This window comes from Perca fluviatilis, chromosome 14, assembly GCF_010015445.1.
Source record: "Perca fluviatilis chromosome 14, GENO_Pfluv_1.0, whole genome shotgun sequence".
Lineage (NCBI taxonomy): Eukaryota > Metazoa > Chordata > Actinopteri > Perciformes > Percidae > Perca > Perca fluviatilis.
The window spans coordinates 13991126-14006200 of NC_053125.1; the positions used below are offsets into that span (position 1 = coordinate 13991126).

General features: G+C 40.3%; 1 protein-coding gene and 1 long non-coding RNA gene across 27 annotated transcripts in view; one reads left to right on the forward strand and one right to left on the reverse strand.

The window, feature by feature from the left end:
- The window catches only part of LOC120573258 (receptor-type tyrosine-protein phosphatase delta), a 363765-nt gene extending 360302 nt beyond the window's left edge, over positions 1–3463 (reverse strand). For 13 of the 26 annotated variants that reach the window (XM_039822884.1, XM_039822878.1, XM_039822870.1 and 10 more), the window contains exons 1-3: positions 3308–3462; positions 3028–3140; positions 2856–2891 (exon numbers count right to left, since the gene is read on the reverse strand). The gene's annotated coding sequence lies outside the window, so the exon portion shown is untranslated. Of the gene's footprint in view, positions 1–2855; positions 2892–3027; positions 3141–3307 lie in introns of all 26 variants that reach the window. The other 13 variants (XM_039822875.1, XM_039822879.1, XM_039822873.1 and 10 more) reach the window with 2 other exon arrangements.
- Positions 3464–7585: 4122 nt separating this feature from the next.
- LOC120573267 overlaps positions 7586–15075 on the forward strand; it is a 56437-nt gene continuing 48947 nt past the window's right edge. The window contains exon 1 of the long non-coding RNA XR_005641671.1: positions 7586–7940. This is a non-coding gene — a long non-coding RNA (uncharacterized LOC120573267). The remainder of the gene's footprint in view (positions 7941–15075) is intronic.

Sequence of the window (15075 nt, forward strand, 5' to 3'; positions counted from 1 at the left end):
GCATCCACCAAACTCTAAATCTCCAAACATGTCATCAAGGATGCAGAAAAGGACAACTCACATTGTCTTAAGATGAATAATACACACCTGTGCTATTCACACGTGATTGGCCCCATGCACAGTACAGTTATGTGATGTGCATGTTTAAGCTTTCTGATGAGTGAAATGCATTGACATAGAACTGTCTTAGAACCAGGATGAGATGGTTTGTTGTGCCAAAGGGAGTCTTGGCTGCATAGGATGAGAAAGGGATAAGAAACTTTGGCAGCTAATGCATCAGCTAACACAAAATGAAGCCTGCCTTATCCAAGAGCATTAAGTTGTGGATAAATAAATAAAACATTGCCACCATGAGAGGAGAGGCAATGTGACAGCGGGATTTTTTTTTCTGCTTTCATGTTGGCAGGCACAGACATTTTATTTTGGGATGAATCAAATTTTCCTGCAAACGCCTGCATCAGGTGTATCTAATTATCTGACAGCGCATCCTCATTATAATACGGCCCCTGGGATTCGGCTACTCGGCTTGCCGAGCCTTGGACCGCAATCAAGGTGTACCTCACAGTAAAAACAAAGAGATAATACAGCCGCTGCTCTTCTATAGGTGTACTGCTTTCACCTTTTTTTGCTGAGAATTGGGCAATATTTGCTCTCTTCTCAAACTGTATTCCTTTTAAATCGTTATATGTAGGAAAATACTGTATAGTGACTGCAGTTTCAGCGAGGATTAACTATATGCATTGTATGACGTCCAACAAACATGTTCAGTATCTGTACAGTGAGACAGTCTGAGAAAGAAAAAAAGGAAACCGCTATAAATTCATTAGCAGCTGTTATGACAGCCCCTCATCATCTCAGCCATGTCCTGATTATGTCACCAGGATGAAGTTTAAAAACCACAATTACAGCTTAAATGTGTGTGTGTGTGTGTGTTGTCAACACAGCCGCACAAGATGCAACTTCCGTTAAAGCATAATTAATGGGAGAAGATGATTTGCAGAAATGCGGCTAAATACCTGGGGGGTCACAGTGAGCTTGTGCAACTGTGAGAAAGCAGACCTGTCTACCCCACTCACTACTTCTAGCTGTGGCTCTAATCCCATCCAGCAGTGATTGATGCGGGATGGCGAGTAGTTTTGGGAGGATCACTCAAAAGGAAGACGAAGGGAAAATTGCAAAACGTTGCCAGTTTATAAAATGGGAGCGCTGCTGGGTACAGGATGGCAAGGGACCTTCTTACCTGGGATTAATCTTTGCCTGACAGCAAATTATTCTACTTTTGTGCTCAAATCTGTATTTACTCACAGGGATAACTAGCCTTAAGGAGTGCTGTATTTCAGCATGTCCTTATGTTGCAATTTGTTGTGCAAGCAATACTACTTTAAAAAATGGAAGAGGGTGTGTATTTGTTCCCCGTTAGTGTTCCTGCTGGACTTGTTTATTTTCACATTGGAGCTGGCCTTTTTTTTTGTTTATGTATTCATTGTTTACTATAGGTCAGATTTTGTATGATGTCCACAGTGTTTCTATATTCCTTAGTGCCTTGCAAATTTAAGAAAGAAACACATACGCATAGATAGATAAATAGGTAATGCCTTATAAGCACAGCATCAGCCAATCTCTAACCCCAGGGCCATATTAGTGAAGCAATTCTATATCCAGCTTTATCCAGCAATTACGATCATATCATAACTAAAAAGTAGCTACTATTGAGCCAAGTAAGGCTGTTCTTGGGTGTTAAGTGCCCTCATGTCATAGTTTCCTGTCCTTGTGTGCTTCCCATTTAGTTCTTCTTGAAATGCAACAGCCTATCTCTTGCACTGCCTCATGACTGGCAGACCGTAATGCTATTACCTCTCCTCGATGGTCATGCTCACTTAGCCCTCTGTCACTCTGCTCTAGCCAGGGAAGACACATCTCCTTGGCTGTGTGAGCTGTCCTTGCCCTCATTTGCGGTTGCTTCTCCTTGGCTTGCTACAAAACACTGAGGCACACAAACTTTTCAGCTCATTATACTGCCTTTTAGAGGCTTTCCGTTTTTTTTTGTTTTTTTTTTTTCTCTGGCTATAGAGTATGACATGCAAATCACAGTTAATTGGCTATATATATATGAATCACTTGTCAATAGTAGTCTGACAATTTTTTTTTTATAAATCAGGGGATTTGGTAACTTCTAAATATAGCTGGCAGTGGGGGGGGGACTCTGCTGACACATCACTGTGCATGATCCCCTGTCAATCACCAGTCAAATCTGACATCAAAGCCTGTCAGATAACAGCAGCAAAATGGGTAAACTGAGTGAGTCACAGCCCACCCACCCTCTACATCACCTGAGTCAGGAGCACTTGTACACGCGCGCACGCGCGCACACATACGTTCAAAGACAACCCATTCAAGCCGCCTCCGTTTTCAGGACCAAACACTGAAGCAAACTTTCTCAGCACGTCCCACAACTAACACAGAATAGCCCAGAAAAGGTGTGCGTGCGTGCGTGCGTGCGTGCGTGCTTGGGCATCCTCTATATTTGAAAGAGGGGCAGACCATCGTTTGGAGCAAAGGTGCCTCTGTGGTTTGAGCACAGTATATGTGTTATAAATGATGACCACAAATCTGTAAATATCTCGCCACCGTCTGGAGTGTAACGGCGAGCAGCAGACCGGTTCACGTTGTGCGCTACATTATCCATAACGCAGCTTCAAGATATGCAGAAATATGCGCCCTGCATGGGCACCGATCGCGGCACGACACGTAACTCGGAGTAGACACCAAACCGACACTTAATTCCACACATAAAAGCACGAAGAGCAGCTTTCAACTGTAATTCACAATTAGAAGAAAAAGTCTATGCTACTTACTATGTACCCAGGCGGTAGAATGCAAAGCCCCGGTAACTGTAATTAAAATAGAAGAATGGGAAAATGAAGGATACGCTTGTTTATTTTTTCCATTAAAAAATGAACTCCGTATGGTTAACAGCTTCATGCATTCTAAATCATGAAGCTTTTTTCAGGCAAAATGTCCACTTACCGGAGCTGTCCGAATAAATTCCTTAGGAAATTCCAGAGGAGTCCCTTCTTTCTTCTCTCAAAGTCAGAAAACAGCAATGCTTTTCTTATTCCAAAAACAGGCCCGTAGTTGAACTGAAAGAGAAGAGACCAAAACAGCCACAACAAATTCCATTAGAACCGGGAGTCGCCCCCCCTCCCACCACCACCACCACCACCCAAAAAGTGTTGACATAACATCTGTGAAGAGCACCAAACAAAAAGGCAACTCGTAATAAATTGGCGGAATGGACAGATGGTACCTGCTCTCTTTATCACAGTCGACAAAGACAATGAGAGCGGCAATAAGACAGGCAGAAAACTGAGAGAGCTGAGCTTTTCTTAGGAAACGCAGCCCTATCGCTGTCAGATTATACCAGCACACACACACACACATACACACTCACTGCTCCCGGCGACGGCTGGAGAGAGAGAGGGAGGAAAGGATGCAAGGGATGCTGCGCTCCAAGCTGCATTTCACAGTCCAGCCGCTTGATGGCCAGATAGAGGAGCAGCTGACACTGGGATATTTTCCACCACGCCGAATTTATGTCTTTCAATGAGGTGCTGAAGGCTGACAACCAGTCTTTTAAACAATTTTAATATTAACGTAAAAAAAAAAAAGATAATAATAATCTGCTATCACGATAGTTGTTAACATTATCATTATGTATTACTTTCTGCACTTGGCAGCTTGCACAGTAATGGCTCTGAAGGGCAGCTCACTTAAGCCAACAGCCTAAATCATACAGTGGTGGATTGAAACTAAGTACATACATTTACTCAAGTACTCTACTTAAGTACACATTTCATGTAGCCTACTTTAACTTTACTTTAGTATTCCATTTGATGCTATATTTCTACTTCACTACAATTCAGAGGAAACGTAGGCTATAGGCTAAAGAGCATAAAATTGTTAATATTAGCTTGACATTGACCAAAAATGACTGTATAATGCTAGTTACACCTTAATGCCTCAGTAATAGTAGTCACAGTACATAATACTCCCTGGGGCATTTTTGAATAATTTTACTTTTCATACTTTATGCATTTTGTTCATAATAAGTTTACATACCTTTTCTTAAAGTTAAACTATGTAGTTAGTATAGCTTTACTGTTTGTAAACAGGCCATTCAGAGTTGGCCCCTCCCCAGACCGGACTGCTAAGCGAGCTAGAGACTAATTGAAGAGAGGGAGCACCGTACAGAGCGCTAATCAGAGCAATCAAAGACTCTTTTGGTTTCGCAGCGATTATGTTCTAAAGCCCAAAAAAACATAGTTTTTTTTAACTATTCCCTGTTATGTCTTTGCACAATTTGTGTCATTAATGAGACAAGTTTAATGCTGTGGGATGTTTCGATGCCTACATTGTGACATTTGTTTGATTTACAGTTGTAGACTGTGTTTTCTTAACTGTTATTTGGCACTGGACCCCAGTATGTGTGATCTGTGAGTTTAACGAGGTTAAAATGTATGCGGTCTGTTTTTTTTCACAGAGGACATTTTGACATAACCTGACTCCACCAGATGGATTGCTTCGCATTTGCTCGGCATATCCATCTGGGAACTTTCTGTTGGAGAACTTTTGGGAAGGGACGAAAATACTGGTTAGCTGATTGGATAAACCATCTGTCTAGATGGGCCAACTCAACCAGTCAGATCAAACTCTTGCCGAAACCAGTCGGGAGAAGAGCAAAAACATCTTTTCCTCAGAGATAAGCCTCCAGTGCCGTTTTTTGCTCTTCTTTCAATGAAGGAATACTTTCTAATTCGGATAAAACTTGCGCGATAGCTACACTCATCTCATCCGTGGAAGCTGCCATGTTGTTTAGACTAACAGTCGCTTCTCGTTGCGTCACACCTAAACCCGCCTCAAAACCAACGCTGATTGGTCGGTCGTTTGGCGAACGGCTCTAAATTTTCTCTATCTCAAGATGCCAGACTGATCTGCGAGTAGAAAACTGGAGCTCGCGAGATCAGGACGGTGTCAGTACCCGATCCGTTCCACCGGCACGATCCGTTCTGATAATACTGTTTTACGACCTGCCCAATCTGTTCCACGCTAGCCTCCACCACTGTCTATGGCCTCCACCGGGATAGCTAACAGCTAATTCGGCTAACCGCTAGCCGACAGCCTTCAGTATAAAATAACGCATGCGCAGAACGGATCATGCAGGCAGAACGGACAGCTAGATTCAGTCTAAAATAACGTTAAGTCAAACATAATAGGAAAAGCAGGCTAAAGCTAAATTAAGACTTTGCAGTAATAACAATAAAGACAAGTATTGAGTGATTGTATTTTAAATGAGCACAAGTAGAACTGATGTAACAGCGGTTATATATGTTAACGTTTATTTTCAAGTTTTATTTTGAGGGTCTTTTAAAGTTTACATGCTGTCTCAGCTAGCGGTTAGCCGAATTAGCTAAGCTAACTAACGTTAGCTTAACTGTGGAGGCTAACGGCAGACCGCTACAATCAGCTAGCGGTTAGCCAAATTAACCGTTAGCTAAACTAATGTTAGCTTCCCGGTGGAGGCTAACGGCAGACCGCTATAATCACCTAGCGGTCCGCCGAATTAGCTATTAGCTAAACCAACGTTAACTGGAGGCTAGCGTGGGAACAGCTTGGGTAGTGTCGTAAATCCTCGTACCACAGCGCATGCGTGAACATCTTGCGCATGCGCAGAACGGATTGTGCAGGTGGAACGGATTGGGTACTGACAGACGGTCTCACAAGGCTAATTTTGTCACAGTCATAGACAGTATATAAGAGGTCACAGTAGAGAAAGCGCAGTTAAAAAAAACAACCTGTTGATGTACAGCATCAACAGGGGTCGCCATTGTTTATGTGTGTGTGACGTCAAAAACTGTAACTGGGAGTACAACGATCTGGTACGAGTTCACACAGGTAGTAATGCTGCGTTCCAGGTAACCCGTAACTCGTGTTTTCACAACCTTCTACCCGTGAAAGTGACCTGGAACTGCAGTCAAACCTTACTATTCGTGAACTCCTACCAGATGGTTGTACTCCCAGTTACAGTTTTTGACGTCACACACACATAAACAATGGTGACCCCTGTTGATGCTGTACAGACGCTGGTGATTTACAGTGAGAAATATAAATAAATAGACATAAATAGGCAACGTAAAGTAATTCCGCACGTTGTAATCAAAACAATACACATACGATGGTGTACTACTACAGGTTATGTTTATTAAATGAAGCCCAAAATATGTCGCAGACTAGAAATCGCTAGTATCAGCTAGCGCTAGCTAGTGCTAGCTAACGTCAACGTTAGGTAGCCGCTAGCTAATGCTAGCTAATATTAGCTAGAAGGGTTCGTGGTGACTTTGCCTGGAACAATACCAAGTCGTGAGTTGTGACTTGAAGTCGTAACTTACGGGCTAAAAATGGTGTCTGGAACGCAGCATAAATTACGGGTTTGACTGCCGTTCCAGGGCACTTGTAGAAGGTCGCTGACCTGACTCACAGGTAGAAGGTCGTGAAAACACGGGTTACAGGTTGCCTGGAACGCAGCATGAGTTTCAGGGTCCAGCAACATGCTGGCTCACTGTCACACTGGGACACTTGAATAGAATCATCGTTAATGTTATTAGTAACACCTGTGCTTTCTCTACTATAACAAATCATAAGGTCTGCTGTGAAAGTAGAACATGATTATGGGATTATTACCATGGGGAATTATAATGTTGTTCATTCACTTACATGTTACTTGTTCGTTTACTTATATGTTCCAAATTACTGAGCATACTGACAGACAGCGGAGATGTGGATAATGCTACAGGATTGGTTTGAGAAGTTTCTAAGGACATGTCGACACTTTCTTTCCCATGAAACTGGGTCAGCAATGGAATCCATTGTTACTCATGTGAACCCAAGCTGACTACAACTGCTGTCCTCTGTGAATGAGCCAACTACAAACTTGTTTGATACTCAAAATGCTGGTGTTTGGTTAAGTATTCCTTTCGACATCCATACACTGATGCAAAGTGAATTGTTTACATAGAATACAGGTAGAATAGACCAATACAAGATATGTAATGTTGAGAACTGTTAAAATAGTTTTTATGTTGGATATGTTTATTTAGTCTACTCCATCAGTTCAATGTATGATACACAGGGATATGTTTAAAAGGTAAACAGTCATTGCAGAAGAAAGTTAGGTAAGAAAGGTGTTCTTTGTCATCACAGAATTGCCAATTACAAATTTCCTTGTTAATATAAATACAATGATTCACCTTTTTTGTTAATAGATAAATACAAAGGTTTACAGAGGGATATATTGTTTGATGTGTTGGGAATAAGATGCAATTGCAGATGGGATGATAGATGAGATGAGTTAAGGAAAGTTGTTTTTCAGACAAATACACAAATTGAAAAATTGAAGACTGGAAAATGTTCTACTGTATATTCCAGGAGGGGGGACATCTTTTCCAGCACAGATGACATAATTACACGCTCATTATCAGGTGCGTTTGGTCACGTGGACTTTCGTGTAGCCTTCCCAATCACACGCAGGGATCTGGAGCAGCTTCCAGGTGTGCGGTTTTAAACTATTTACAGAACTGAGTTGGAGTTGGACTTTTGAAAAACTACCTTATCGAAAAAGGAAAGCTTTGCAAAATGCCCCCGTCACAAGCGCACAAGTAAACTAGGCTAGTCATTTTTTGTAAACTTAAAATGAGCAGGAACTAAGGGACTTTCGCTAGAGTGTTCCACGCCAGGTCGACAACGCACCATCAAACAAGATGAGGTGTGTCCGCTCCAATTGAATCATATCTGGATTTAAACAACTTGGTGGATTCTATTAGGCTACTCAGAAACTCGCCACGAATGTCTGCAAGATCGTGTCTGGCGCCAAGACGTGATTTAAGGTAAGACTGCTTAGGCTACTTTGTTAATGTTTTGGCTGTCTCGTGCGTTTTTGTTTGAAGTTTGTGCATTTGGTTGGTAGAAGTTAACCATAAAGCTCTCAGGCGGTAGACTGATGGCTTGGATGGAAAATAGTTTATACGGTACGTGTTTTCATTGGTTTTGATAAAAAATAGCCTACATTGCAGACATCCAGTAGTGGAAAGTAACTAAGTACGTTCACTCAGGTAGTGTACTTTTGAGGTAGGCCTACTAATTTTGAGGTACAGTATTTCCATTAGGCTACGCTTCTACTCCACTACATCTCAGAGGTACATATTTTACTTTTTACTTCACTAGATTTATTTGATATAGTATAGTTAGTAGTTACTTCTATGATTCAGATTATAAACACAAAATATAAATCAACTTATCAATTATTAAACATTAAAGATCACACTACTCAGAAATAAAGTAATGAAAAATAGCTTCACATCATTTTGCCAGCTGCAACATTAAAGTGATGAACAAATCAATAATTAGTAGCCCCAAATGTTAGAGAGAGAGAGAGAGAGAGAGAGAGAGAGAGAGAAAGAAATGGGCCATTCTGCATAATTCATACTTTTACGTTTGGTACTTGAAGTGATGCAAATACTTGTGGTTTTTTACTTAAATTGTAAATGCAGAGTATTTCTACACTGTGGCATTACTACTTTTACTTAATAAAAGATTTGAGTACTTCCAACACTGCAGACATTTTTGTGTTGAATGTCTGGCATTTGTTTTATAGTTTTATAGGGCTACCAGTAGGATCGGGGAGCTTGTGCTTGCCCACTGGTGTTATGCATCACTTGTATCTCCACTTGAACTAACAAGAGCTAACCTATTTAATTTATCTATCTTACTAGTGTAGTCCTGTTTGGCTTGACTAAGATTGCGTGTGAACATGACACTACTGCTTATATTGTCTCATAGTGCAGTTAAGTGAGGATACACAATTAGGCCTGTCACGATATCAAATTTTGCTGGACGATAAATTGTCCCAGAAATTATTGGGATAAACGATAATATAATGATCATGGCATAATAATGCAGGTACACCTTTTCAAAGAGCAATAAACTTTTATTTCTGAAGAATATTTAACACTGGAACTGGAGGACATTTTAAATATCCACAATAAATAAAATGGACTCTCAGTCTCTGTTAACAATGGAATAAAAACCACACAAGCAAAACAATAAATAAAATGGATGTAAACAAAATTGCACTTGTTAAAATATTAAACTTTAGGCTCAGACATAAAGTGATATATTCCTTAACAGGCAAAACTGCCAGGTAGGACCTTTTGTAAACAAAAAGTGCAAAAGAGATGAAGCAGATGCCTCAACAGGCCATATGCAAAAAGCTTTTTAAAAATAATTTCTCCAGCATAAAGCTTTGGTCAAATAAAACTAAAGTCAATTGCACTCTTATTTATTTATTTATATATATATATATATATATATATATATATATATATATATATATATATATATATATATATATATAAATGAATGAAAAAAAAAAAAAAAAAAAAAAAAAAAAAAAAAAAAAAAAGAGAAAAAAAAAAAAAAAAACGTTTAGTTACTGTTTTACAACAAATGCAACATACCGACTCGCTCAGGTTAAGTGGTTCACCACGGTCATTCAGTTTGAATCCGAAGTGCTCCCACACTGCAGCTGTCACGTTTGGCTTTGAAACCAATTCCATCTTTTTTTTTTTTTTTTATTCCTCCAACTCTCAAGTAGCGTTTTCTCTGGCTATACTCCTCACGCAGCTCTTTTGCTGCACTCTGTGGTAGGCTACGCCAGGAGTCTCGCCTCCCCACACAGAGACCATGCGGCTGACAAGTGACTGACACGAGGGTTCACTTCTCGTTACGCTAAGGAACCGAGAGGGGTCACCGATGCACCGGAGTGGTCATCCCGTCTCTTTGAGAGAGAGTGGAGAGAGAGAGAGAGAGAGAGAGAAAGAGAGGAAAACAAACAAGCATGCAAATGGCAATTATCACGGCGGGAAAAATGATCAAGCTCATTTTTATTTGTCATGCAATTAATTGATTTATTTCATATCGCGACATGCCTATACACAACTAATACTTTATGAAGGACATGGTCACGTAATTTAATCTATTGATTCGTGTACACGGACACGTTTCTCTTGTTTTTTTTTCGTGATGGTCAGCACGTTTTTTTAAACTAATGTATTTCAATGGGAAGCATCTTTTGTGAGCACAGCACGATTCTTTAGTAGTGAGTAGTATGAAAGCCATTTACTAAACCCAACCGTCCCGTTGTTGTCTCGTTATTGTTTTCCTAAACCCAACTGTTGCGTTCTTCTTTTCCTAAACCCAACCCTGTTGTTGTCGAATAGTGCTGTGATCACGAAAAGATGCTTCCCATTGAAATACATTAGTTCAAAAAATATGCTGACCATCACGAAAAAAACGAAATAAACATGTCCGTGTACACGAATCAATAGATTAAATTACGTGACCATTTCATGAACTGCCGTGAGACTGGGTTGCATGTCAACCTCATCCTATACTTCCAATGTAGTCCCTTCCAAATTCTTGGGTGTAAAATAGGAACAACATGTTGAGATTATCTTAAAAAAAAATCAGCATTTGTTGAACCTTGGAAATCATTACCATGTCTCACACACTCTGTACATGGTTGAAATTTGGGCCAGGTCAAGACTGTATTTGAGTCAGTTCAATTAAACAGTTGGTGATGACTAGTGTGAGCTCTGTGCAGCAGGGCAAACATTTGGGCTTCCATTAATGTGGCACATATCTCCATTTGTACCTATAATTTTCCCAGTTTGGGGCAACCCTTGAGCTCATGAGCAACTGTCCACTGAGAGACGGTCCCTGTGGCGAAATAAGAAACTGAGCTGACGCATTCACTGGATTAAACTTCCTGACACATCCTCCATCCACAGCTGTACAGCTGCCTAAAGGGTGCCTTGGATTGGTCTTTTAGCATATTTGGCTCAGGAGGACAGCATTTCAGTTTCTAATGCTGCTGTATTCTCTGACTTGCAGAGGAGGAATGCCATACCTTCCTTTAGTTTATGTGAACTTTCTGTGACTATTCACCTGTTGTTGCAGTCTTGGCATGTGTATTCAAAGACAATTGATCAGGGTACAAGTCACTTAAGAGTAGGGTTGGGCATCGAGAACCGATTCCTAATCAGAATCGTTTCAAAAATTACGATTCCATCGGAATCGTTTCTTTATTGGAATCGTTTGGTAGCCTGACGTGGTCATACTCAGATTCTAGTCAGAATATGAGTCTGAAACCGCTCCATTGGGCTGTGATTAAGGGCGCGTGTTCCAACCGAACCAGGAAAAAAAATGCCTCTGCATTCATTGGATAGACCTACATCCAATCAGAGCAACGGAACTCAACTCAGCTGTCAACAGAACTCAACACTGTGTATCGTCTCCATTGCAACCACTCTTTGCACAATGCATTCGCTTCTAACTTCCGACTTTTAGACCTTTTTGAAGCTGGATATATCATTTGTTGCGTGTAAATATAAATGTGGATAACGTTAGTGATAGTGACATGCTTGCTACAGTCGCATTTCTAGAGATGAATCGGCGAAAACACGTTTTATTTCTCTGATTCACGGCTTTGTTCTAGCGCCGCTGGGCGCTCCCTCTCTTCAGTCTCTCTCTACGTCTCTCCACCATATAACGCTCTCTCTCTTCAGTCTCTATCTCTCTCCACCATATAACGCTCTCTCTCTTCAGTCTCTCTCCATCTCGCTCCACCATAAAACGCTACCATGCTTTCGGGCAGTTGTTGAGGCTCCTCTGCTGAGGATTTTAAAATGAATGCGCTGTCGATATCTTCTGTAACAGACGCGATGGTGGAATCTACACATCTCAACAAATTCAACCCAAGCGTTCTTTGGTGACGTGGTTGATTCTGTTACTGTTGATCATCTGTCCGACAATCTGATTGGTCCGAACAGATCCTGTTCGGGCAATAATTTCTTCTCAACGGAGCGACTCCAGACCGAACTTCCCGACCTTGAATTTTCTGGGCGGGGCTAAGTTCGGCTGGCATCCAGGCTAATCGTTTGGAGGATTTGGTTTCAAATCTGATCATAGGTTCCAAATTTAATATGCGCAAGTTTTGGTTTCCGTAGCAGCCAGGCGCTTGTTGTGTTGCAGCCGTGCAGCACAGTAAGCGGAGCTCTAGTGTGGCTTTATTTTGCATTGTAAAAGCTGTAAAACTGCAACCCACCTATGAATCAAAATAAAACTTTCCTCTTATTTGTGAAATAAGCATCTAACCTGTTTCAACTCCACCACTCAAAGAATCGGAATCGAAAGGAAGAATCGGAATTGGAATCAGAATCGTTAAAATCCAAACGATGCCCATCCCTACTTAAGGGCTTGGATATTAACAAGAATTGGGGAAGCATCACTCAATAATCTTGCATGTGTGACTGTTAAAGCCTTCTCTTTCAATGTAATGATAATATCAGGACATTATTGGTTCCTAAATAAGAAAGTAACTTTGAGCGCAAACTCTGTGGAGGAAATACAGCAACTCTTCTGGTGCAGCAGAACAAATGTAAAATCGGATGATACACCAGACACAATTTTTTCTACGATTGTAAGACAAACCAGTCAAGTTTTGTTTTGAACCTGCAGGCAGATTGACCTGACTTTGAGAAGGCAGTTTGGTGACGAGGGCGTTGCCGAGGTGTGTGGGGTTAGTGGCAACCTTGCCAGCTCTTCTCTTCTTTGATTGATGGTAGTTTACAGCAAGCACTTCCATCCCAACACTGTTGTCTTACATACTGTCCTTCCTGTCAGAAAGTTGGTCACCACCTTGTGTTGAAGAAAACCATAGATAACTTAACTTACTGTAGGGAAAATTGTGTTGAAGAGAGCTGGAACCCTCAAACGGAATTCTGGAGTCAAGCGGTTTGTATAATTGACTAAGCGGTGTGAAAAATTTAGAGGATTATACAGATAGTTGAAAATACATTTAAAGCCTGTTTTCACAACCGATTTCAGCCAGTTCTTAAAGGTTGTCATTTGAACTTTGAGTTGTAGACCTTTCTCAGGCGGCTTGCCTACTGTGAGTCGGGGCCTACATAATAAAAGACTAACTGTTAAGTATTACATTCAACTTTAAAATAACATTGGAATTTCATCATTTTGTCTCTGTCTTGCCTTGTCTTACTCACACACACCGCTCCACAATAGAATTTTTCTGTCTGGAGTGAATGCGGTATGGTGTTTTTATTAAACTTTACTTTTCTTCTGCACATGGACATATACCTATGTGCTCAGGGTTTGTGAGCTTTATCATCAGTATATCACTGAGAGAGGCAAAGTTAATCAATGTTAGTTTAATTCCTCATTTAATTTATGTCTACAAATTGTATCAAATCACTTCCAAGTGTAACATGAAGTAGTGCTACACCCTTCGTCCTATAAACTAACAGACTGTAAGGCTGGTTGTGTTGGTATCACTTGTCACAGTGTCAGATCATCTATTGGCTTAGGGCGGTTGATGTAACCTTTCTATCGACCGCCCAAGGTTGTGCTCTCTATGCAGGAGAGCTGCATTACTAAAGTGCTTTTGACCTTTTGTGGATGTGTCATGACTCGTGAACATTCCATTACCTGAGCTTCCAAGACCCTTTGTCACCCGTTGATTGACCATTGTGTGATTTTTATTTTGTTTATTTTATTTTTTTCTCTGTACTAGTTCCAGTGATTGGCTATCATTGAGGAAAGAAAAAAACTAATATCGCACACATCTGTACTGACATGCTGTGCACACAATCAGTAGCATTTTCTAAAGCTATTTGCATCTACTGGATGAGATGCAGTGCACAGCTCTCTGAGCTTATTTTCTTTGGCATTCCAGGCCTTCATTCAATAATGCAGCCTATACATGAAAAGGGAGAGAGAGGGGGAATGATATGCAGCAAAGGGCCGCAGAGGTGAGGACTCTGTACGTGCACCCGCTAGGGGTGCATGACATATCGACTCAATATCGTTATTGCGATATCAAGTTGCGCAATATTACATTGAAAGTGTCGCGATAAGTAGGCAATATTTTGTTTATATTGTGTAGCGCTGCGTCCTGTCCGTTGGCTGCGTGGCTTAGTTGTGTTAGATTTAGAGCCCGCTTGAAACGCTATGATCATCATTTCATTGGCCAGTTACGGTGCCACTAACACACGTTGGTACAATTCAGCGCACCGGTCCACTACGTGACAAATCATATGTAGCGTATCGCGTGTGTGCATATTTCGACAGAGTGACAGTGTAAGTGAAGAAATAGAGACAACTAAACAGAACGAATCAGAAAAGTGAAAGAAAAGTTGTGTCCTGTTCTCTTTATTTATATATTTGACTGTACAACCAGTAAAACATGTCCTGTTCTGTAGACATGGTCGTTATTTATTCATTCATGTTGTACCAGTCCAGTATGAGTCAGTTGAAATAAACCTTGTGTTGTAAGAAAACTTGTTTTATTTGTTATGAATCTATTTTGATAATAAAAAACAATATCGAAATTAATAAATCGCAACATTCATAATCGATATCGCAAATCACATTTTGTCAATATCGAGCAACCCTAGCGCCCACTCTCTGAGCTTTTACAATGTTTACATAACTTTGTGTGTGTGTATGTATATATGTGTGTGTGTGTGTGTATGTGTGTGTGTATATATATATATATATGCTGTCAAAACTTTTAAATCACATGATTAAAATTATTTTATTTTGCATTTGAGAACTGTTTTTAAGTACATATAAAAAATGGGAAGCAATTCTTACCAGTGTATCTTGAAATGAATGCAAAGAAAGTGACTTTATGAACTTGATTTTAAGATTTGTATTTATTATTTATTTACTGTAAACAAAAGAAAAATGTGTGAATCTAGTCACACATTTGAATCTAGAGTCGGTGCTAAAGCGGTACTTTTAAAACGGTACCGGTACCTTAATGGTGCCTGAACCAATACTTTTTAAGAAAGTAAAAAAAAAGAAGGGTACTAAACAAAAGTTTGCGACATTAACGAACGGCTTGTTTATTGCTAAGGCCATATGGTCAAAATTAAATGATTTAAT